Genomic DNA, 22,125 nt, shown 5'->3' on the forward strand with positions numbered 1-22,125 from the left:
GAGAAGGAGTAAATAATACTCCCTTCCTTGGTCCTTTAGAAGATATTATATGACCCCCACTTGTCTCTCATGTCCTGGGACCAAAGTGGATACAACACCACCGCAAACAACAAGGTTCAAAGTCAATGCTCATGGGAGAAGCATCTTGTGTTTCATTCCTTATGTCCTAGTCCCATCGTGTGGCCATTTCCTTTTCTTCCTTTCTGGCAAAAGCTTTGGTGTTTTGCACAGAAACATTATCTCCCCAGGAGAGACTCAGGAGTGAGGGCTGCATTCCTGTACCAAACAGTCACTAGAAGGGGGCAGACAAAGGCCTTTAGGACGAGGTGTCCGTCACTGTCAAAAAATCATCTCCCTCCTGTGGTTCCACGGGCGGCAGGAGCAGCCGCAGCCCGGTGGCCCCCGGCAGCTCTCCTGGGGTGGCCGGAGCAGCAGCAGGCCCCCTGGGGCTCCCCGCTCTGGGGCAGCAGCTGGAGTGGCAGCAGGTTGGCAGGGCTTCTCCCCTGGTAGCTGGTGCTCATTATCCATCAAGTAAATCAAAACACTTCCACCTGCAAGTGGATTTAGCCCAGGACCCTCAGAGTCAGCAGCTCTTACACCCCCCACTGAGCTCTCTGGTCAGGTGTCCTAGCGCCGGAAGCCTCCTGTTTAGATCCTCAAATAGCGTTTTTGCACCGGGGGGGGGAGGGGCTGAAATTTTGGACTAGACATTGTAGCTCCACCGTTATTTTATTGAATTGCATCAAAACAGCAAGTGTAGAAAGTCCCCTAAGTGCCAGGCTCTCTGCCATGGAAACAGCTGCCCCTGCTCTCCAGGAGTCTGTGCGTTCCACCCAGCAACGTACAAACCTCTGCACTGAAGGGGGGGTCAGACAGTGACGGTAACACAAATCTTCCCACTATTAACCCAAGTCCCTTCCTTCCTTTAACCCAGGACGTGCCAGTGGTGTTAGCCATGGTGTTATCTTCATCTTAAAATACCTCTCAGGACATTGAACAGAGGAAGTGAAACCCCCTCCCCCAAATGGCTCCCTGTTGAGGCGTTGTACCGTACCTGCCCCTGGAGACTGTCTGGTTTTATATCCTTAGAGCTTTTTCTCTTCAAACCCCTTATCTATGGGCCACCTCCGCATTTCAGAGTTTAGAATTTACTCTCATCACCCTCGTATGGCACTTTCCATGTGAATTAGACAAAGTGAGTAGGGGAAGCTCCATGGCTAATGAAAACTGATGCTTTGGGTGAGGCCTGAACTCATAACCCCAGCAGTGTGCCTCCCTCACTAGCCAGGTGTGCCCCTGTATGTGCTTCATAGACAAGCTTGGGAAGTGTAGGGTAGTTACCTGTGTCTGTGATTAACCACTTTGGTGACCTAATTGAGAGGCTGATGGTACAAACCCAGGTGAAGATAGAGGTAGGTTTCTTTTCAGTGTTGAGACTCCAGTACATTTTAACAGGTAGTAAAACGCCTCAATGCTGGTCTAGCCTCATTGGGCAAGCATAAGTGGTGTTTTTGCCAGATGCATTGGTGGTACAGTGGTGAGAGTAGCTGCTTTCCAAGCAGTTGACCTGGCTTCAATTCCCAGCGACTGCAGCAATGTGATGTTTTCTCTGCTGGGAATTGGTTTAATTTCAGTCACATTGTATCAGTTTAGCAATGGAACGAGAGAATCAACGTGCTGCAGGTCGTTAAACACCCAGTGGAGGAAGAAAGGGGCGGGACTATACAATGAGCAGGTGGAGTCATCCTGGTATTACAATGTTTGGTTTATTTTTTATTTTTTTCCCTTTACTTCCCTCTCCCTTTTAGACTCAGAGCCCTTAAGGTCAGACGGGACCAATGTGATCATCTAGTCCGGCCTGCTGCACCTTGCAGGCCAAAAGACCCCACCCACCCACTCCTGTAATAGACCCGGGAGGGGAGGCAGCTCTGTGCACTGCCCCTACCCCAGGCAGCACATGGGGCCCTCTGCTCCCCTCCCCCCAATGGGTGTGCAGAGATGTGCCAGCAGCACTGAGGTGGCTCCCTGCCCACTCTGCCTCCGTCCCTCCGTGCCACTCCCAGAAATGGCCGGCATGTCCCAGCATCCCCTGGGGCGGGGGGGGGTGTCTCCATGCACTGCCCCTGCCCCAAGTACCAACTCCGCAGCTCCCATTGGCCAGGAACTGCAACCAATGGGGGCTCTGGGGGCAGCGCCTGCAGGCAGCGGCACAAGGAGACCCCCTGGCCTCGCCCACCTAGGAGCTGCTGTCGGAGGGTTGTGTGTACAGGTCACTTTGGGAGCTGCAGTGCCCGGGGTAAGCGCCACCCCTCCTCTACCCCAAGCCCCTCCCCCAGCGCAGAGCCAGCACCGTGCACCCAAACTTCCTCCCAGAGCTTTGCTTGTCTTCCTTTCACCCAGAACCATCCTTCTTCTCCTGGGCTGCAAGTAGCCATCCCTGGGAAGCCAAGACGGAGGCACAGGATTCTACCTCCCAGCAGCCAACCGCACCTCTCCAGGCTTTGCAGAACGACTGGTGGTGCTCTACTAACCCCACTTAGCCGCACTGAGGCGCTTAGCTTCTGCCCTGCCTTCCTCAGCTCGACTTTCCTCTTTTGCCCCATTCCTGCCTCACTCCCTCCTTTGGCAAGTCACACAGAAGAGCCGGCCACCATAGGCCAATCTCCAAGGGCAGAGGAGACCAAGCCACAAGGCTTCAAAAGGTGACTGGCCAAGATCCTCTAGCTTTCCCCTGCTGATGCCAAGGCTTTTTCTCAGCTCATTTCACCACCCTATGTCCTGCAGGGGTTGGGGTTATCACAGGTGTTACCCAAAATTGGGCCAGTTAGTCAGTGTAGGGAGCACTAATGACCCACCAGAGTTTGGCAGAAAGCAGCACATTTGTTATAATGACAGCTAAGCTCAAAAGAAGAAGCGGGGGGCGGGGGGGGGGTGTCGCACTCACATTCGCATACTCATGCTCCCAGGACAGGCACGGCAGTGGAGATGTCAGGATTCTGCAAGGTAAGTGTCCCACAGCACAGCTATGGATGGTGTGATGAAGGTAAGTCTTCCTGAGGCACAATGAAATGCAACGCAGAGAACCACTGGCCAGGCGGTCTGGGCGAAGGGCATTCACTGGAGGTACAAGCTTGTGAGTGCTCTCCTGAGCACAGGGCCCCTTCCCCTTTTAAGGGCCTGCACCTCATGGCCTGTGACTAGAGATGACTTGGCTGCATCTGGTTGGTCACACTCCACCTTGGGCAGTGTCCATGCTCTGGGTGTGTGAGCGCTGCCTAATTAGCGTCCCAGACACCTTGTCTACCTGGGAGCTCTTCTGCTCTTCACCCAGAACATTCATCCCAGGAGCATTCCAGGAGGGAGCGGGAGGGGAAAAGCCACTTCACAGGCATTCAGAGAGGGAGAGGAGACAAAAGTGGGAGCAGGGGAAGTATAACAGACCTTTTGAGCATAGAAATCACTGCTGCTCCTACAACAGCAGGGACAGGCCAGGAGGAGCTGGGAAAAGTAAGCCAGCATGTTTCTGTCTGGTTTTAAACCAGGGACCTTTTGTGCGTTAGGCAAACATGATAACCACTACACTACAGAAACATTGTTGCAATGCTCTGCCCCTTCCTTCATAAGACCGTAAGAATGGCCATACTAGGTCAGACCAAAGGTCCATCCAACCCCACATCCTATCTGCTAACAGCGGCCAATGCCAGCTGCCCCATATGGAGTGAACCTAACAGGTAATGATCAAGTCATATCTCTCCTGCCATCCATCTCCACCCTCTGACAAACAGAGGCTAGGGAAACCATTCCTTACCCATCGTGGCTAATAGCAATTATGGACTTAACCTCCATTAATTTATCTGCAAAAAGAACAAGGAGTACTTGTGGCACCTTAGAAACTAACAAATTTATTTGAGCATAAGCTTTCCTGGGCTAAAACCAACTTCATTGGATGCATGCAGTGGAAAATACAGCAGAAAGATATATATATATACACACACACACACACACAGAGAACATGAAAAATTGGGTGTTGCCATACACACTATAATGAGAGTGATCAGTTAAGGTGAGCTATTATCAGCAGGAGAAAAAAACCCTTTTGTAGTGGCTTTCATGGCCTTTGAGAAAGCAAGACAGAGCCTTGGAAGACCCAGCAGGGTTTGTGGCACAGGAATTGTTCTCAGATTTCACTGAGACTTCAACTCAGATTGCAGGATTTAAAGTCCTGAGTGCTGGCCCTTACACTATGGGACCAGCAGAGGACCTGTTGATTACTGTAGCCTTCCAGCAGGGAGGACTCTGTGGGCAGGGGCAGCTCTAGGCATTTTGCCGCCCCAAGCACGGCAGGCAGGTTGCCTTCGGCGGCTTGCCTGCGGGAGGTCCGCCGAAGTCGCAGGATCAGCGGACCCTTTGCAGGCATGGTGCCGAAGGCAGCCTGCCTGCCGCCCTTGCGGTGACCGGCAGAGCACCCCCTGTGGCTTGCTGTCCCAAGCATGCGCTTGGCGTGCTGGGGCCTGGAGCCGCCCTTGTCTGTGGGGACAATTTTTTCTGGCAGGGAGGACTCAGTGGGAACATGCCTCTCTGGCCAGCCCTGCATTTGCTCAAAAAGTCAGCACCCAGCACTTTGTTGCAGGCCCAGAGGCCTTTCTTCCTCCAGACTGTGAGGCCAGTGGACAGGTGAGGCAATAGCACCTTCAGTCCCAGGCAGTAAAGGGCCCTTCCTGGGAAAGGCCATGTCCTGAAAAGGAAAAACTAAAGTCAAGGAGAGTCCTTCTAAAAATCCTTGGGGATGTCACAGGGGAAAGTGTTTCTTTGTCTGACCAGGGACTTGAACCCTGGACCCTCAGATTAAAAGCCCAAATCTCTACCAACTGAGCTAGCCAGGCTTCACATATGAAAAGTTGGCAAATTTTATACAGAACAGAAACTAGTCAAGAAAAATGAGGGCAGGAAACAATACAGAAAACCTGCTACTCTCGCTCTCTTAGCAGTCCTAGCCCCAGCCTGCTCCTCCATCTGGTGCCTTGAGGCCGTATTCTTTTTTTCGTTAAATATCAAATCCAGGAGAAAACACAGTTGTACAAAACAAAATGAAATCACAAACAGAAATGTTATTGGAAATACAGAAATAAAAAAGGAAAATGCAATCCCCATCACTTTATCATATCTGGGCCATTCCTGTATCGAGAGCACCCGCGAAGGTCCCTGTGTGCTTATGAGAAACCTGGAGGAACTCATACCACAGCCTGAACATGAAACTCAACTGCTCCCAGGTGCCGCAGTAAAACCCTTTCCCTGCTGTGACGTTGCACTCCATGTGATTTTATGAAAATATGCTAATGAGTGTGAATATAAAGTGACTGGACTATGCTTCATGCAAAAGGTCTCTTGTAAAGTATCATTACAAAGCTTATAATCTACTGTGTGTGTTCATCCTATATGTATGAACAGATCATTCCTGTATCGGAAAGTAGAAATATGAACTATAACTCTGAGGTCCTGTTGTAATGATGCGAAGTGTGGGCCATTAATAGTGGTTTGGACTCTTGATGGCTCCCATTGACCAGGACAATAGACTGTAGATGGCTCTGTCCTGCACCATTTAATTTGGTCTTATTAAAATGTAACTAGCAAGTTACACTTGTGTTTTTAAAGGTGGCTTCCCCAAGCAATCCCAAGTTGTTCTGCCCACAGGTGCACACTCTCCTGCACCCCAACCCCCTGAATGAGCCCAGCCCCTGCACCCAAACTCTCTCCCAGAGCCCAGCCCCTCTCCCTCCCTCAGCAAACTCCACCCCAGAGCCTTAGGCAGGTGTCTGTGGGGTGTGGGGCAGGACTTAGTCCCATTCTGGGCACCACCAAAAATTATACAAACCTGCCTCCCGTGTCCAGCCCAACCTTCTGCTGATGCACCTCAGCCCACACCCGTGCAGGGTTTGAAGCTTCCATTGCTTAAATTCCAGGACACTGGGGGATTTCAGCTCCCCTTTGCCCACAGGGAACCTTCACCCCACTCCCAGCCAGGTTCTTGTCCATGGGATCACTGTAGGGGGGCTGGGTCCCGCTGGATCTTTTCTCTCTCTATGACAGGCCAGGGTGCAATAACTGGGGCATCGGAGCACCCAGGACCTTCTGTGGGGCTGTCATTCCCCTGCCACTTCTGTGGTCTCATCAGTCATTGACTCCAGCCTTTTTTCTACCCATCGTCAGCACCATCCCAAGCAAGCTGCACTCGCCTCAAAAAGACAAAGAGTCCTGTGGCACCTTACAGACTAACAGACGTATTGGAGCATGAGCTTTCGTGGGTGAATCCCCACTTCATCAGATGAATGTAGTGGAAATTTGCAGGCGCAGGTATAAATATGCAGGCAAGAATCAGTCTAGAGATAGGGAGGTTAGTTCAATCAGGGAGGATGGGGCCCTCTTCTAGCAGCTGAGGTGTGAACACCAAGGGAGGAGAAACTGCTTTTGTAGTTGGCTAGCCAGGCACAGAATTCCCACTGCATTCATCTGACGAAGTGGGGATTCACCCACGAAAGCTTATGCTCCTGTACGTCTGTTAGTCTGTAAGGAGCCACAGGACTCTGTCTCTTTTTACAGATCCAGACTAACACAGCTGCCCCTGTGATACTCAAAAAGACAGGGTCCCCTGGTGGGTGTAAATCACTGACCTCTCTCCTCTCTGAGCACTGACTGCCCCTCTGTTTCCTTGCCTCTCAGTCTCTGCAGATGGGACCTTTCCCTGCAGTGCTGGAGGATTCGCCCTTCTCATCTACCCTTGTCCCAAGCAGCACAGCAGGTGGGAATCTTAAATGTACCGAGGTGACTTAGGAGCAGAAACCCCCCCAGACCTTCCATGCAATTGGCACTTGCCCCTCACTGAGCAGGATTAAAACTCCTGCAGGGAGACTGCTGGGCCACATCCCCTCTGGGCATGAGCAAAGCAGCAGGGTGAAAAAAAATACCTGGAGATTGAACGCAGGACCTCGTACATACAAAGCATGTGCTTTACCACTGAGCTACATCCCCAGATGGGCTGCAAGTTATACTCAAAGCTGTCCTATTTCCAGAGCATCCAGTGGCCTAAGAGCAGCATAGGGGACACATTCTCTGCTCTGAGGCCAAACCTGCTGTCCTGGAGGCTGCTGGTTCTTAGGGGTCACTTTTCAGCAGGGCCAGATTCAATGTGTGGGGCAGAGAGAGCGGGTGCCCTGGACTCAGGGTGCAGAGATACACTCAGCCCTCTCCCCTGCATTGGGTGGGGGGTGCTGCCACCTCCTGCTGGAAGGTAATGGGAGGGGAGGGGCTGCTGGTGGCAGCGGTGGTGTGGGAAGCTCCAGGTGTTTCTAGGATCTGCTATTGGCACCTGCATGTGAAGTCCAGCTTTCCCCAGCACATTCACTGCGGTGCAATTGGGTCACTGTTTCCATGGCTGAGCAGCAAAGAATCACTCCCAGTTTCCCTACTATTGGCAGCAGGATTAGCCTGTGTCAATGGTTAATGAGGTGGATCTAGTTGTAGATTGTTATTCATTCCCCACCTTGACAATTCACACAGTCCCTTTCCTACTCAACTCCCCAGCACCTCGGTGATCCTGGTAGCAGGGGTTGGGGCCTGAGATTTTCAGGGTCCTTTTTACCCTCCACCTGGAGTGAACTCAGCTTTTCCCCCATCCCAGACAATCCATGAAATAACAACAGGGGCATAAAGAAAGAGGGGAGGGAACATCTCATGGCCAGGGCTGGATGTGCCCAGGGCCCCCTGCTTGTCCATTGTTTCCATGGAATTTGGCCCCCTGCTTTGCACAAGGGACAGAGAAAGATCTTGCTGTTCCTGTGTCTGTGCAAGGAAAATTGTGCTTCCCTGGGAAAGAGAGGCGGGAAATGGCCCCATGGTGGGACAATACCCTCAGGATTAAGACCTAAGGACTCAGGCTGAGAACTGATAGAACTGCACTCATCTGGGATTTAACAAATTGTCTTTCATGGAGCAGGGCCAGTTCCAGTGTTTTCGCCACCTCTAGCAGAAAAATAAAATAAAAAAGCTGCAATCAATGGCACCTCTACCTCTGCTGCCTTTGGTGGCAAGTCCTTCCCTCCAAGAGGGACTGAGAGGGCCGAATTGCCGCTGAAGCCTCCTCTTTGCATTGGATGCCCCAGGGACCTGCTTGCTGCGCTGGTGTCTGGAGCAAGCCCTGCCATGGAGACACTGGGAAGATGGGGGAATCAGGAAAATACCATGGATTTGTTTACATTGCAAGTGAAGAATAACTGAAGGTTTTTTGGTTTAAAGTCACTTTTCCCTGACTAGTATCAGAGGGGTAGCCGTGTTAGTCTGGATCTGTAAAAGCAGCAAAGAATCCTGTGGCACCTTATAGACTAACAGACGTTTTGCAGCATGAGCTTTCGTGGGTGAATACCCACTTCTTCAGATGCAAGTCTTTCCCTGACTGGAAATTGAAGCCAGGCTTTGGTGGTGAAAGTGCCAAATCCTAACCAGTAGACCACCAGGGAGGTGAGAATAGTGATTTCCTTCTCACTTATGCTACACTTTCTTAGGCTACTTTCTAGCCACTTTCTGAAACCGCTCCATTGTCCACTCCCTGAGGGGCTAAGAGCAGAGTGCAGGAACCCCTGTGCTCAGGGTCACAACCTCAGCCCAACCCAAGTCACTGAAACAAACTCAAATGATGCTTCCTCCAGCAGGATCACAGAGACACACAAAAAAACCCCATGAGGAACAATCCTCCTCTGCCTTCATTTACCCCATTGCAACCCTCTCAGCAGCCGACTCTTGCAGGAAGGACACTGAGCTGATAGGAGCTCTGGCACAGAAACCAAGGGAGGGGTGTTGCTCCCCCTGGATGTGAGCTGATCACATTCTGACTCCCTGTAACAGGGCTCCGAGCTTTGCCATCTTGTGAGTTCTGAGTGCTGAGCCCCCCGGACCCTTCTGCTGGGAGCATGGGGATTGCACAACAGCTGCAAGCCCTTTTCCCGTCTCCTTGTCCTCCTCGGCTTCCCCAGCCCTTCTCCACAAATGGTTCTATCAGGTGCTGGAGGGATCTAAGGACCTGCAGGTTTCCCTGTGATTCCCTTCTCTGACACTCCTGGGCCTGGGCTTCTTTTGAGTTTTTCCCCAGGGGATCTGATTCCCTGTGAAAATGTTTGTGTGGCATGTGGGGAACTCAGACTCAGACTCTCCCCCACTAGATGAGTCCAACAGCACCTCCCCTTGGTGGGAGAAACCTAAATTCCACCCTCTCACCCTGGTTACTCTGACCAGCTGATGGCGGCAGCATGCTAAATCAACCCCAGCTCTCTGGGCTAGAAAGCAGCATCTAACCAGCCTTGTGACAGCTCCGGTTTTCTCGCTGGAGACATAACGGACCAGGAAAGAAGGCAAATGTGAGACAGGGAACCTCAGCTCACAAATAAACACCCTTAGGCTCCTTCTACACCGCAACTGGGCAGTTGACTGACTTTAAATCTAGCTAGCTCAGTTGGTAGAGCATGATGGTCTTTCAGGGTGTGAAAAACCCCAAAACCAGTATAATTAAGCTGACCTAAGCCGTGGTTAGACAGTGCTAAATGAAAGGAAAGATTGTTCTGTCAATGTAGCTATTACAGGGAAGGAAAACCCCTGCGGTCACTGTAGCAGCTGTCTACTCCACAGTGCTAGAGCAGTGTCACAGCAGCATTTTAAGTGTAGCCAGCCTCACAGTGAGATCAGACATGGCTCCAGTTTGGCTCTGTGGACACTCAGGCTCTAGCAACATACTAATGTCTCCGTAGTTGGCAGGATTCAAACCTGTGTGGGGAAACCCCAATGGATTTCTAGTCTATCACCTTAGCCACTCAGCCTCAAGTACTTAATGTACAGTTACTTCACTACACCATGATTCTGTTCTCACAGAATTGTCACTTCAAATTGCTCAGACCAGCTCCCTCAGCACACTCACGGCTGTGCATTAGTGTAAGTGTGTCCATGGCTGAACAGCGAGAATTCCTGCCCATTTCCCTTCCAGCTGGAGCAGGATGAGAGTGTGTTTGTGGTTAATGACATTGCTATAGGTTGTTCTTCTTTCCCCACACTGACAATTCAGACAGTCCCTTTCCTATTCGAATCTCCACCCTATCATTCCAACAGCCGGGGTCAGGATTTCTCTGGGGCACTGAAATGTTTCAGGAGATTGGTGTGTGAGCTCAGCCTTGCATTCCATCCCTGATGTTTCATGGACTAACAGCAGCAGCAGAAAGAAAGAGCTGAGCCAATATCTCACTGTCAGAGGTGAAGGTGGGCATGTCCCCTCTGTCTGACCATCGCCATTGCAGGAGAGAAGGTTTCAATGGAATCGAATGCCCTGGTTCAGCAAGAGACACAGGGAGGTTTTGCTGTTCATGGATCTGTGCAAAGGAAATTGTGTCTCTGTGTGAAATTGAGGAGGGAAATGAAATGTTCACATGGTGGCCCAATGCCCTAACGAATGTGGGTGAAGGAGTCGGGCTGGAAAATGATTTTACAGGAGTTCGTATCAATTTATTGCCCTGATTAAAATCTATGGCTAAAAGGCATCCACTGTTGTTAGTACTTGAACCTGTGTAGGGACACCCCAGTGGGTATCAAGTCCATTGCCTTAACCAGGGACAGTCGATTATTTTATCAAGATCTAAATTTCTTGGTCAAGATATAGTCGATGTCTAGACTCCAGAGAAAATAATACACTGATGATAATAAGAAGAATTTAGAAATAATTTGCAGTCACTATGGGCATAACTATGATGATTGTTTCGTGTTTCACTCTTTATATCTGGCACCACTGCCTTGCCCTTTAGTCTTGTAGTTTACCAAGGGTAAAACTAAACATCTCTTCTGATACAAGGGAGTGTTTGTGTTCATTCCTGTTAGCTACACAGGGGTTTCATGTAGCTGCTTTCAATCCTCTGGCTCTGCCCTGATAAGTAACATTTCAGGATGTCACTGAACTGAAGGAGGGAGATCATTTTTTGACAGATTATGCCGCCTCTTAAAGGTGTTTGTCTGGCTGGCAGCCCTGGTTCCCAGGACTCTCCTGAGGGAAGAAAGTTTCTGTGCAAAATACTAAAACTTTTAACAGAGAGGAGGGAAAGGCGATGGCCACATGATGGGGCCAGTATGTACCACTACATGGTTCTTTTATATGGGATGACTCTGAACACTGACTGATCTCCACTCCCTTGGATTTGAAGAGATGTTTAGTTGTACACTTAGGAACCTATAAGGCTGAAGCAATGTTATGGATGGTGACACTATGATTGAAGGGTAATTTAATGTTGTAGAAATTGTTAAAAACACTGAGCTTAAACTGGAACTGCCTGTTATTAAAGGCTGGTTTCCCCACGTCAGTTCCATAAGCTCTGCTAGAAACACCGTGGGTTCTCTCCTGCCTCGGTGGGAACTGGAGGGAATGGTCCCCTGCTGCCCTTGGCTCCAGGCTGGTTTTTCTGGGGAGGGGACGTGGAATTGATTTGTTTGCTGTTGAGAAGGGAGCCGGGCCAGTTCTCAGGGAACGAGAACTCCCAGCATCTTCCCAGCCCAGCCCAGGCTGCTGCCCTGTCCCAGCCTCTGTTCCCCTGGGAGCCCTGCGTGTTTGACTCTAGAGCAGGCCAGGAGCAGCAGCTGAGGCAGAGGACAGCCTGGGCCGGTCAGATAAGAAGGAGTTTAGCCAGCAAAAAAGGTAAAATGGCAGGGGAGTATTACCTTGGACTCGACGGCTTTTCTCCATTGGTCTGTCTGCTTTGGGGCAGGGACAGTAACACGTCCTGCTGCATTCGTTATTTCAAAGGGCGGTTTAGGATTTTCATTCTCACACACGGTGCACAAAGCAGAACTCAACCTTTGCTGTAAACTAAACAAGCTGCTCACAGATTCTGGCAGCCACAATGAGCATTTGGGTGAGAGCTCAGACCTGCCCCTGTCCCAGAGGGAGACAGGGGTCATCTATGTGGGGACTGGACCACTGACCTACCCGCTCCTAACTCCCAAACGTTCAGTAACTCTGTTATCAGTGCCTGTGAGTGTTATTTAAACCATAAGAAAACCCACACTGGGCCAGACCAAAGGCCCATCTAGCTCTGAACCTTGTCTTCTGACAGTAGCCAATACCAGGTGCCCCAACAACCAGTCAACAAGGCACCACTGGGAGTTGAACCCAGGATCTCCTGTTTACAAAACAGAAGTTTTAGCCAGCTAAGCCATGCTGCCTGTCTGCCCACACCTGACTCCCTGCCATCCCCACCAGGGCCTGACAAGCTTTGCTTGTGTTTGGATTCTGCAAAGCAGAGGAGCAGGTGAGGTTTTCCTTGCAAGCTGTGTGTGAGTGAATCTTTGGCCAGGTCTGCACTACAAAGTTGTTTCAGCAGAATTATATTGCTCAGGTGTGTGAAAAACACACAACACTCTGTCGGTCGGTAGCTTGTGCCTGGTGTACACACTGCAATGCCACGTCTGGTGACAAAAGTGCCCTGTTCTGCTGACAAAATAAAACGACTTCAATGCGAGAGCTTTTTGCAGCAAACTTAAAGTAACAGAGTAAACGCTGCTTTTCATTATATCACCATAACTGGCCTTCCCCAGTATCCCACAATGCCCGCCGTGAACTCGTCTGCCCTGCATTCCTGCTACAGAGCCATGGCCCCTCCCCTTTCATCGCTCTGGGAAGTTCTGACAGCTGAGCCTGCTGCTCTGCTCCGGCAGCCAGGAGCAAATCACTGCCGTGGATGCTGCTCTCTCCCGCACTACGAACACAGAGCAGGGTGGCGGGAGCTTCCTTACAGTGTAGGGGGACCACTGACATCCGAACTGTGACACACCCAGGACATCCCTTCCCTCGAGGAGGCTCTTACCTTCTAAACAGGGACTTCTGTTTTCTAGTAAAATCATGAAAAGGGAAGGAGAAAACTCAAAAGAGGTTCCTCCTGGCGCTCACATACATGCACCCGAATACTCTCTCAGTCCTCAAAGAGAGACCTGGAGAAGGAGACTTGCAGAACATACCTAGTCGGTCCTGATGGAGGGGTAGGTGGGTGAGGAATAGCTTTTATTGGACTGCATAGAAGCAATTGAGGACGTCACCCTAAACCAGTGGTCCCCAAACTTTTCACACTGTGCCCTCTTAGCCATGGCTAAGGCCCCCCGGAAGCCGCGGTCGAGAACCAGGGCTGGGAGTGGGGCTGTGGCTTGCTGGGGAGAGGGGTGCAGACACAGGTAAGGGGGTCGCGGCTGGGCCGGGGGCTCAGGCTGAGGGTGGGGTGGGCGAAGAGCTGGGGCAGAGTGGGGCTGAGTGGTGCTCCCTCCCTGCCCTCCATGGGGGCTGGCTCGGGCCCTGAGGTGCCCTCATGAACATTCCTCTGTGCCCCCCTAGGAGGCATGCCCCACATTTTGGGAATCACTCCCCTAAACTGACCCCTAGTCACTAAGCAGGGGCTAGTGATGCCAAAGCCCAGGGACAGGGAGCTTTGCCAGAGTGGAGCCTGCAGGTCACATGCTGGGGGGCTGACACAGGCTCAGTGCTCTGGAACAGCTCTGAACCAAACCCAGGCAGAGCCCTCATCAGTGTGACACCGCCCAGGGGACGCTCTCACTGGGGGGAACCTCCTGGCCTTCAGCACCTCCTGGGACTGACCTTGGAGCTTTCAGCCCCCCTGTTCCATGCCAGGAGCTTCCTGTAGTGAGTCACCTTAGCAGGGCACCTGGGAAAGCCTTACACCCCCCCACCCCGCAAAGGAGTCCTGCACCCCCAACTTCCACAATCACCAGTGACTCTCAGCCAGCGTTGTAAAACAGAAGGTTTATTACTGGTCTGGAATCCAGCCTGGGAAAGTTCTGTGTTAGCACAGGAAGCAGGAAGATTCAGCAAAGTCCATCTTGGGGAGACCCCGGACTCAGAGCCTGGGCTCTCCCCTGGAGTCCCCAAACCAGCAGACTCCTTGCTCCCAACAGCCCAACACAGCCAGGCCCTTTGCCCCTCTTCTGTCCTTTGTTCTGTTTCCCTGGCAACCTGCTCATCTGGCCTCCAGCTCTTTCTTTGTTCTCTGAAGGACGTAAATCCACACCCTGTAGAGGTCAAGCAGAGGAGTTTATTACACACAGCGCGCTGGCGGAGTGTCACCTGGCTTATTAGGCTCAGAGGCACTGTCAGTCAATTGATTACAACAGAATATATAGATTTTCCATGGGCGGGGGAAAGTGACGGGATAGGCAGCTCCGCACCCCAGCTTAGGTTTTGCAGCAAGACAAGATAGCACAGTAGCCAATGGTTAAGAGGTTACATAATGTCTCCGCTCATGGTCTCAAGTTAGCAAGTTAACATTTAATGAATACTTTGATAAAATGTTATTAATATAAAATATGTATGTTGAATTCTGATTTGGGGTCCACAGGAATGGAGCAACTCCTTTGATTGTCCAATAGGTACATTACTAGGGGTTAAAGCAAAGAAACGGTGAAAGTATATGGCAATAAAGATTGTTTTTTGTGTGTCATCTTATACTGACATGTGCCAACTTCTCATAAACTCAAGGTTGGATCTGTGGGAAGAACATCTCCCTACAGAAGAGACTAACACAATAGGAAAAGTTTCAGAGTAGCAGCCGTGTTAGTCTGTATCTGCAAAAAGAACAGGAGTACTTGTGGCACCTTAAAGACTAACAAATTTATTTTAGCATGAGCTTTCGTGAGCTACAGCTCACTTCTTCGGATGCAATAGGAAAAGGGATTCTTTGTTCAATCTGCAACTTTGAATAAGACACAATTATTTAGTTCTTAGCTCCAACACCTGGCAATTTGCTGACTAGGCCTATCTTAGCAAGCAAGGCTTTCTGTTTATCCAGCTTTCTCTTAGCTAATCACGATGTGTTAGGCATCTGGTCTCTTGACCATACTCTGAACTTTGGGTCTGGAAAAGAGCTGGCATAATCCATAGACCAGGTTGTTATATAAACTGCACATGGATTTGAACCCTTCACATACAGTAATGGCAAAGTTCTTGGTTCAGGCTTGTAGCAATGATGGAAGAAACTGCAGGTTGAAATCAAGACTCTGGAGTACATCCACAGTTGGGATGGGTCATCAGTCCTTTTTAGAGAGCTTCAGTTTGTAGCAAAGTCCCTGCAGAGGTATGAAGCAGGATTGAAGACAAGATGGAGATGAGGCATGAGCATTTTATAGTCTCTTGCCATGTGGTCTTCGCTTTCTTTGTCCCAAGGACACTTTATCCAGCATGTGACATAGAAAAACCTTAAAGTTCTGTCCATAGGCAGGTCCCTGCATACCTTGCTGAGGCACAAGGTGTATCTGCCTTCTCTCAATGGGTCGATTGTATAGCTCATGGTCCTTAATGGGCCATCAAGCAGGCTAGGCAGAACTGACACCAACTTGTCTGGCTGGGGTGTTCCCCGGAAGCATAGCACAAGTTTGAAATATGGGCAGCATTGAGCCAATATTTATAACGTCAACTACAAAAATTGATACACATCTAGAGATAGCATAATTCTAATCAGCCAATCAAAACCTCTCCATAGACCCCTTTCACAACAGCTCTTGTGTCATACAGAGGGCCTGTGATATGCAGGGGGTCAGATTAGATGCTCTAATGGTCTCTTCTGGCCATAAAGTCGACTAATTTCTGAAAAACTGAGTGTAGCATTGGGAGCAGCGTCTGATGTTTTACTGTCTAGCCGGCTTGCTTCCTAGAACGAACGCTCCTTGAGTGGGGTGATCCACAGGGAGTAGCTCAAACCTCCAAAGTGCCTGGGCAGGGGCAGGACATTAGCACAGCAAGGGAGGGGTGTGGCAGTGACATCACAAAGGCCTTTTGCAGGACCTCAGACTATTGGTCAAAGGTGGTGGGGAGGTGGTGACCTCACAGAAAGATGCTGACATCAGCCAGGCAGGACAGGGGCGAGGGGCCAGGGAAACCTCAGAGACCCCTGTGGCTTTGCTTCAGCAAGTCTCCTTCTCCAGGTCTCTCTTTGAGGACTGAGAGAGTATTCGGGTTCACGGACATGAGCGCCAGGAGGAACCTCTTTCGAGTTTTCTCCTTCCCTTTTAGTGATTTTACTAGAAAACAGCCGTCCCTGTTTAGAAGGTAAGAGCCTCCTCGAGGTTTGAAACCTGTTCGGTCTGATCCATCCGGTGACAGTTGAATTCTAGACATGGAAAACACGAGCTTAAGGAGGCAGAATTTTATTCCGCACCTGGGATTTTGTCCCTTAGAACCACTGGGGATTATTGTTTGTCCTTTTTGTTTCACCTTTTCCTGCATCCCTCCCCCCTTCCTTTCTCTTCTTCTCTTGCTTCTTTTGTCCTTTCTCCTGTTCCCCTCCCAACACCAGGAGGGGTGTGTGTGTGTGTGTGTGTTGTTTGGTGTGCGTGGAGTGGCAGCTCCCACTGTGGGAGGTCCACCCAAAAATGTGGGGCTGAAATAGTGCTCGGGCAGTGATCCCACCGGTGACCTGGGCCATTCTTTGGGCTCTCTGGTGAGAACCCTCAGCCTCCCATCCTCAGTCTCTACCCTGATTGGCTGAGCAGGGGGTTATTGACAGGGAGGAGACTCAGGTCCTTGTTGTTCTCTTTTAAGACCAAGTAAATAAGTCAGAACCAGTCATATGTTTGACAAATTTTGCTGCTTCGCTGTATTAATGGTCTCTGAGCAGTTCATGATTCTCTCTAACATTGCAGTTCTCCTAAAATACATGCTGAATAATTACTGGGCACTGTTGTTGGTCTGGAGCTCATCCGAGAGCACTTTACTCAAGTCATTCAATGTTTGAAATTCAAGATCTGATGGTTAGTTTGAAAATCAAGGCTCTTGGGTCCTATTTCCAACTCTGCCCCTGGCTGGCTGTGTGACCTAAGACAAGTCAATTCTCCTTTCTCAGCCTTAGCTTCTCCCTCTTTCAAGTAGGGATAATAATGATCTGCTCCTAGCTACCTCACGGTGGGTGGAGGATGAGGATCCATTGGAGAGTGTCACTAGGAATAGTGCATAATATGAGGTGTCCTATCACATTTACTCAGAGCAGATTATGACATATTAGAATAGCTGAAATAGTCTATTTGATTTTTGTTTTGAAATTGTTAAGAGCAGCAACTACTTAGCTCTGACTGAAGCATCTTATCTAATGTTTGTGGTCTAAGTGTCTCCCCTCTGTGTGTGACGAGACAATTTAACACACTGTGACAAACAGGAGATGCTTTTGTTTTGCAACAAAATATTTGTGCAAAGAACTTTCATCCCACTTGTTGTGATTTCGAGAAACAAACTGGTTTAGTCTGAAGGGGATTTTCTGACATTGAACAGGTGCAGTGTGTCCCGTGACACCCGCCCGCTATACGCCGGCCCCTGCAGAGGGCGCCATTGCTGCAGCTGCAGCTGGTTCTGCTGGAGCCCTGTGGTTGCCCTCGTTCGGCCAGGAGCAAGCCTCAGGTGAGCTGCAAAGAATCCTGTCCAACCACGTCTGGCAGCCGCCATCATGTAGCCAGAAGTCCGCACACCTGCCGGGGAAACAAACCAGCCACCAGAAAGTGGTCCATTGTCTCACGCGGTGCCAGAGCCTGACACAGCACCCATGGGCAACCTTTGCTCTGCACACGCCGGCCGTGCACACGCCGGCCAGTTCCCATGAAAGATGTCACTTCACGTCTCGGTACTTAAAAGGTACCTGTGCCACTGGCAGATACTTTAAGGCTCCCGGCAGTGAGTTCTGGGGACAGTTGCTCACTTTCACTGAATGTAACTGTATGTGCAGCTCTGTGCAGTCACATTTGATAGAAGTTTGGTAATTAAATTATACAAGAGGGTCAGGTAAAGTGGCTACTACCACCACTATGTTTTGTCCCGCGAAGCCTTTACAGCCATTCTGAGGGGAAATGGGCCCTTTGCCCACAGAAATGGTCTATAGGGGACTGCTCCAGGCAGCAGGTGGAGAGATAATCTCATCAAAATGATTTGACTCCTGGGTAATGTAAGCAAAATCACTAAAGGAATGTCCAGGGTTTCTATTGGCACTTAACTCGGCTGCCCCTGGCTGGCTCTGGTTGTACAAGATGGACGTGTAATCGGGCTTCAGTTGTGTAAAAAAGAGTAATCACAGTGCAAGGGATGTTAGACAAAAGAGAACTTTGTGTGTGATGATGTAAGGTTTTAAGGGCCTAAACTGACACTCATGGTTTATAAAACTCTTGTTTTGTAGGTTTCAGATGAATTGGTTTGGTTCTGCTTTGCTGGGTTTTTTTTAATAATGCCACTGAAAATCCATTTGAATCATTCAAAGTGGCAAAAGTGCCAGACACTTTTTGCCAGACACAGGTAACTAGTGTTGTCTGGGTTTGGGATTTAGCATTTAACCCTTAAGGCACCTCACTACTCTATAAAGTTCAAGACCAGAGTTATGGCTGTAGTAAGGGGCAGCCAGAACCAGAAGGATGGAGAAAGAAACATTGGTTGGACAGACGGACGGATGGACAAACCGAATAATTAAGCCTCTGTTTAAAAAAAAAGGCTTAAAAACATTAAATGGAAAAAAGGGGCAAAATGTTTCCCATTTTACCAAAATACCTCGGCCTAGCTCTGCCCTTGGGGTTCGGGGGTGGGGGGTGACAATTGCGGGGTTTGCCTAGGGCGCCAGGTGCTGGCAGCTAGTCCAGGGCTGCCCCTGCCCAGAGGCCTTTATTCCTCCAGCCTGCGAGGACAGAGGGGGTGTCAGGAAGTTGCCCCTTCAATTCCACACACAAAAAGGCACTTTTGAGGAAAGGCAAAATCCTGAAGAGAAAAAGTAACATCAAGAAGGACTCCAGAGACAGAGATTTTGAAGACCTTGGGGAATAGTTAAGTACCTGACCAGGGAGTTGAACCCTCAACCCTCTGATGCCAACTGAGCTAGCCAAGTTTACAGAGAAAGTGAGCAAGTTCATGCAGAGGAGAAACTACTGAAGAAAAAGGGTACAGGAAACAATAGAGGAAACCTGCTGGTCTCTGTCTCTTCCCAGCCCTAGCCCTAGCCCTGGCCCTGGCCTGCTCCTCCCACCAGCACCCTGAGGCATTTTGCCAGCCCCATGCCCCAATCAGCTCCACCCTCCCCAAATGCTGGAAGGTCCAGCTCAGGAACCAGGCCACCCTTACAGCTGCCTCTTCTGCCCTGACCAAGAGGGAGGAGGATTGAGTCTCCCTCAGGCCTGTGCTTCAGCATCCCTGGGGAAAGACCAATGTCAGCATCCCCTCTGGTGCGCAAGTCACAACAGCCAGCAGGCAAAACACCGGCTCCCGCGTCATTTGAAAGAGCAAGACAAAGCCTTGAAACTCCACCTATGCTTAGGTATGAAGCAACAGGTCCCAAATTCCCACTGAGATCTGAGCTCAGCTGGCACTAGTCAGTGTCCTGACAGCTGAACTGGCCTGCACAACAGCTTAAAAGCCAGCTGCTAAAACTAGGGCTCAAACACTGGACCCCCCAGTTAAAAGCCTCATGTTCTTCCCACCAGCGGCTTCCTCTCGCAGGACTCTCTCTCCTCCTCCATCAACTATAATCCTGATCTACCACGTCTGTGGGGCCTGCCCTGAGTCCCCGCATCCCCCTACTTTGTCTTTGTTCCCTGCAGGCTGCAAAAATGTCAGGGGAGGCCGCCCCCTCCCTTCACTCGGTGCTCCCGCTCATATCAGCCAGCTGCAGCCTCATCTCCTGGAACTTGGCCAGCTGTCACTTGATCCGATCGTACAGTCACACACTGACTGGCTCCCCTGCCTGGATGCTCTTGTGGAAATCCCACAGGTGACATTGCAGGACTTGGCATTGTTGGTTTCTTTAATGTTGTGGTGTTTCCCCAGCCGCCGGAACAAAGCTGCCAACTCCATCCTCACTGACTCCCACCAATCCCCCTGGTTGCCATAGGACCCTCTGATGCTTTCCCGTTCTGCCAGCACTGCCAGGCCTCGCCCCCCTGCTCCTTTATCTTGCAAGCTCTGGATGTTCAGCTTCCAATGTCCTCTGCCCTGGGTCAGGGAATTGCCCACATTGAGCACACGGTGAGAGCTGTGTGATCCGAACAGTCCATTGGCACCACCCTGCACTGGGCTGTCGACGTGCTCTCCTTCACGTAAATCCGGTCAGTGGGACTCCTGGCCTGTCCCCGCAGAAAGGTGTATCCCCTCTGCGGCTGGTGTGAGCTCGGGTCAGAGGAATAGGAGGCAACCGCCCGCCCTCCACTGGTTCCATTATGGAGAAACACGTCCTCTAAGCCAACCTTGCTACAGACCTGCACCAGGTAGTGCTCATTGTAAAAACGTTTCCTCTGACGATCGAGAAAATGGCACAAGTGGTTCTCAGGCCGGCTGAGACAATTAAAATCCCCCCCAACACCAAGTGGTCCAGAGGAAGGGAGCCAGTTCCTACCATAGATCTTTCCTTTCACACCTTAACATCAAGTATCTCCTCTTGGGCCTCTGAATCCCTGCCACATTCCATGTGCCAGATGCCCCTTCCCCAGTACTGTCATCACTCAGCTTTGCAGAGGAGCTTCCCTCCCAAGTCCCTGCCCCCCCACAGCACCATCTCCGAGGGCCGTCCTGCCTCACTCCGTTCCTGCCATTTTGGGTAGATGAATAAGTCATGTGAATAAGTCATATGGGAAACACAGCTCCCATCTCTCATCGTTATAGGTCAGGTGGGCCAAGTAGGGGAAGACACCCATGCTCTCTGTTGTCCTGCTGGGGAGCGCAAAATCAGGTACTTGCTTCAGGTAAAGGTACTGCTGCCCTCCCAGAAAACAAGCCACCGCTGCACAAAAAAGGGATGAAAGGACCGACCAGCAGCCCACAGCCTCCCCCTGGGTCTGCCCCATCTTGTTACTCCTTACAGGCCGACCTTCCCCCCTTCCAGCCCTCGATTTGCCCCCTAATCATCCTACTGCCACCCAGAGCCACAGCCGTGGAGGTGCTGAAGGAGGGAGGGGTGACTCTAGGGTGGGGTTCTTCTCTAACGATGGCTGGCAGAAAGGTGGTGCTCAGCTCTGTCAGCAACCTGCCCAGTTGCCTCGCTGCCAGGGGATGCAGACCTTTCTGTAAGGCCATTAAATGGGGTATTCGGCTTCTGAGTGAATGTGAGGAATGTGCAATTATGAGAGGGAATTTCCATTCCTCTTCTAGGTGCAGTTAAGAGCCCCAGTGGCCTAATGGATAAGGCATTGGCTTCCTAAGCCAAAAATTGTGGGTTCAAGTCCCACCTGGGGTGAAAAACTACTTTCATCTTGTATATTGCAAAGAAACCTGGTGGTGGTTTCACCAAGGAAGCTGGGAGACGTTTGAACACAAAGTACTGCAGCTTGGGAACAATCCCCCAGAAATGGCATCTTCCACTCCACAAATGCTTTCTAAACCCATCAGTAGCAAACGGTTAATACTAGTGCTTGTCTGAGAATAGAGTGAAGGGGAGTGTTTACTCTGACACCTCAATGAAAGAACAAGGCTGTTCTGAAAGAGAATGGATCTGTCTGGAGACAAAGCAGACCTTGAGATTGAGCAACGGTGTGAAAAGAAGAACTTCAAATGTGTGTTAGGTGTTAGTTAGGTTGATCTGACAAATTTCAAGAAAATTCCAATGCTCGTAGACTGATGCAGACACTGGCTGTTTCTGATCTTTTACTGAGAGTTCATTGAGAAATATTTTCCTTAACTATGTTATGGAATATTGGGTGGGCTATGAAGGCACCATTCCTCCTGCTTTCGCCCTTGGAGACAACACGGCTACATGGCATGCAGCCAATGCTCACCTTCCAGTCAACTGCTAGAGAAGACAACACAGACAGGGATGGCAGCAGGGCAGACTGGAGCTCCGCGGAGATGGTGGGACCAGGTCTCATCAATGGGGAGGTGGCCACCCCAGCATGCACAAGGCTGAGTCAGCAAGTGCGGCGTGTGCTCCACGGTGCCCCTACTCCCTGCATGTGGTGGTGGAGGGCAGTTACTGAGTTCAGTTGGTCTGGCAAATTTAGGGCTTGGCTACACTTGCAGATGTAGAGCACTGGGAGTTAAACCACAGCAGGGAAACCGCTGCCGTGTGTTCACACTGACAGCTGCAAGCGCACTGGAGTGGC

General features: G+C 50.5%; 1 non-coding gene across 1 annotated transcript; it reads left to right on the forward strand.

The window, feature by feature from the left end:
- The first annotated feature begins 21,190 nt into the window (after nt 1-21,190).
- TRNAR-CCU lies at nt 21,191-21,263 on the forward strand. The gene has a single exon. It is a non-coding gene; the product is annotated as a tRNA-Arg (tRNA).
- Nucleotides 21,264-22,125: the final 862 nt, after the last annotated feature.

Source organism: Mauremys mutica, unplaced genomic scaffold (genome assembly GCF_020497125.1).
Source record: "Mauremys mutica isolate MM-2020 ecotype Southern unplaced genomic scaffold, ASM2049712v1 Super-Scaffold_100303, whole genome shotgun sequence".
Taxonomy (NCBI): Eukaryota; Metazoa; Chordata; order Testudines; family Geoemydidae; genus Mauremys; species Mauremys mutica.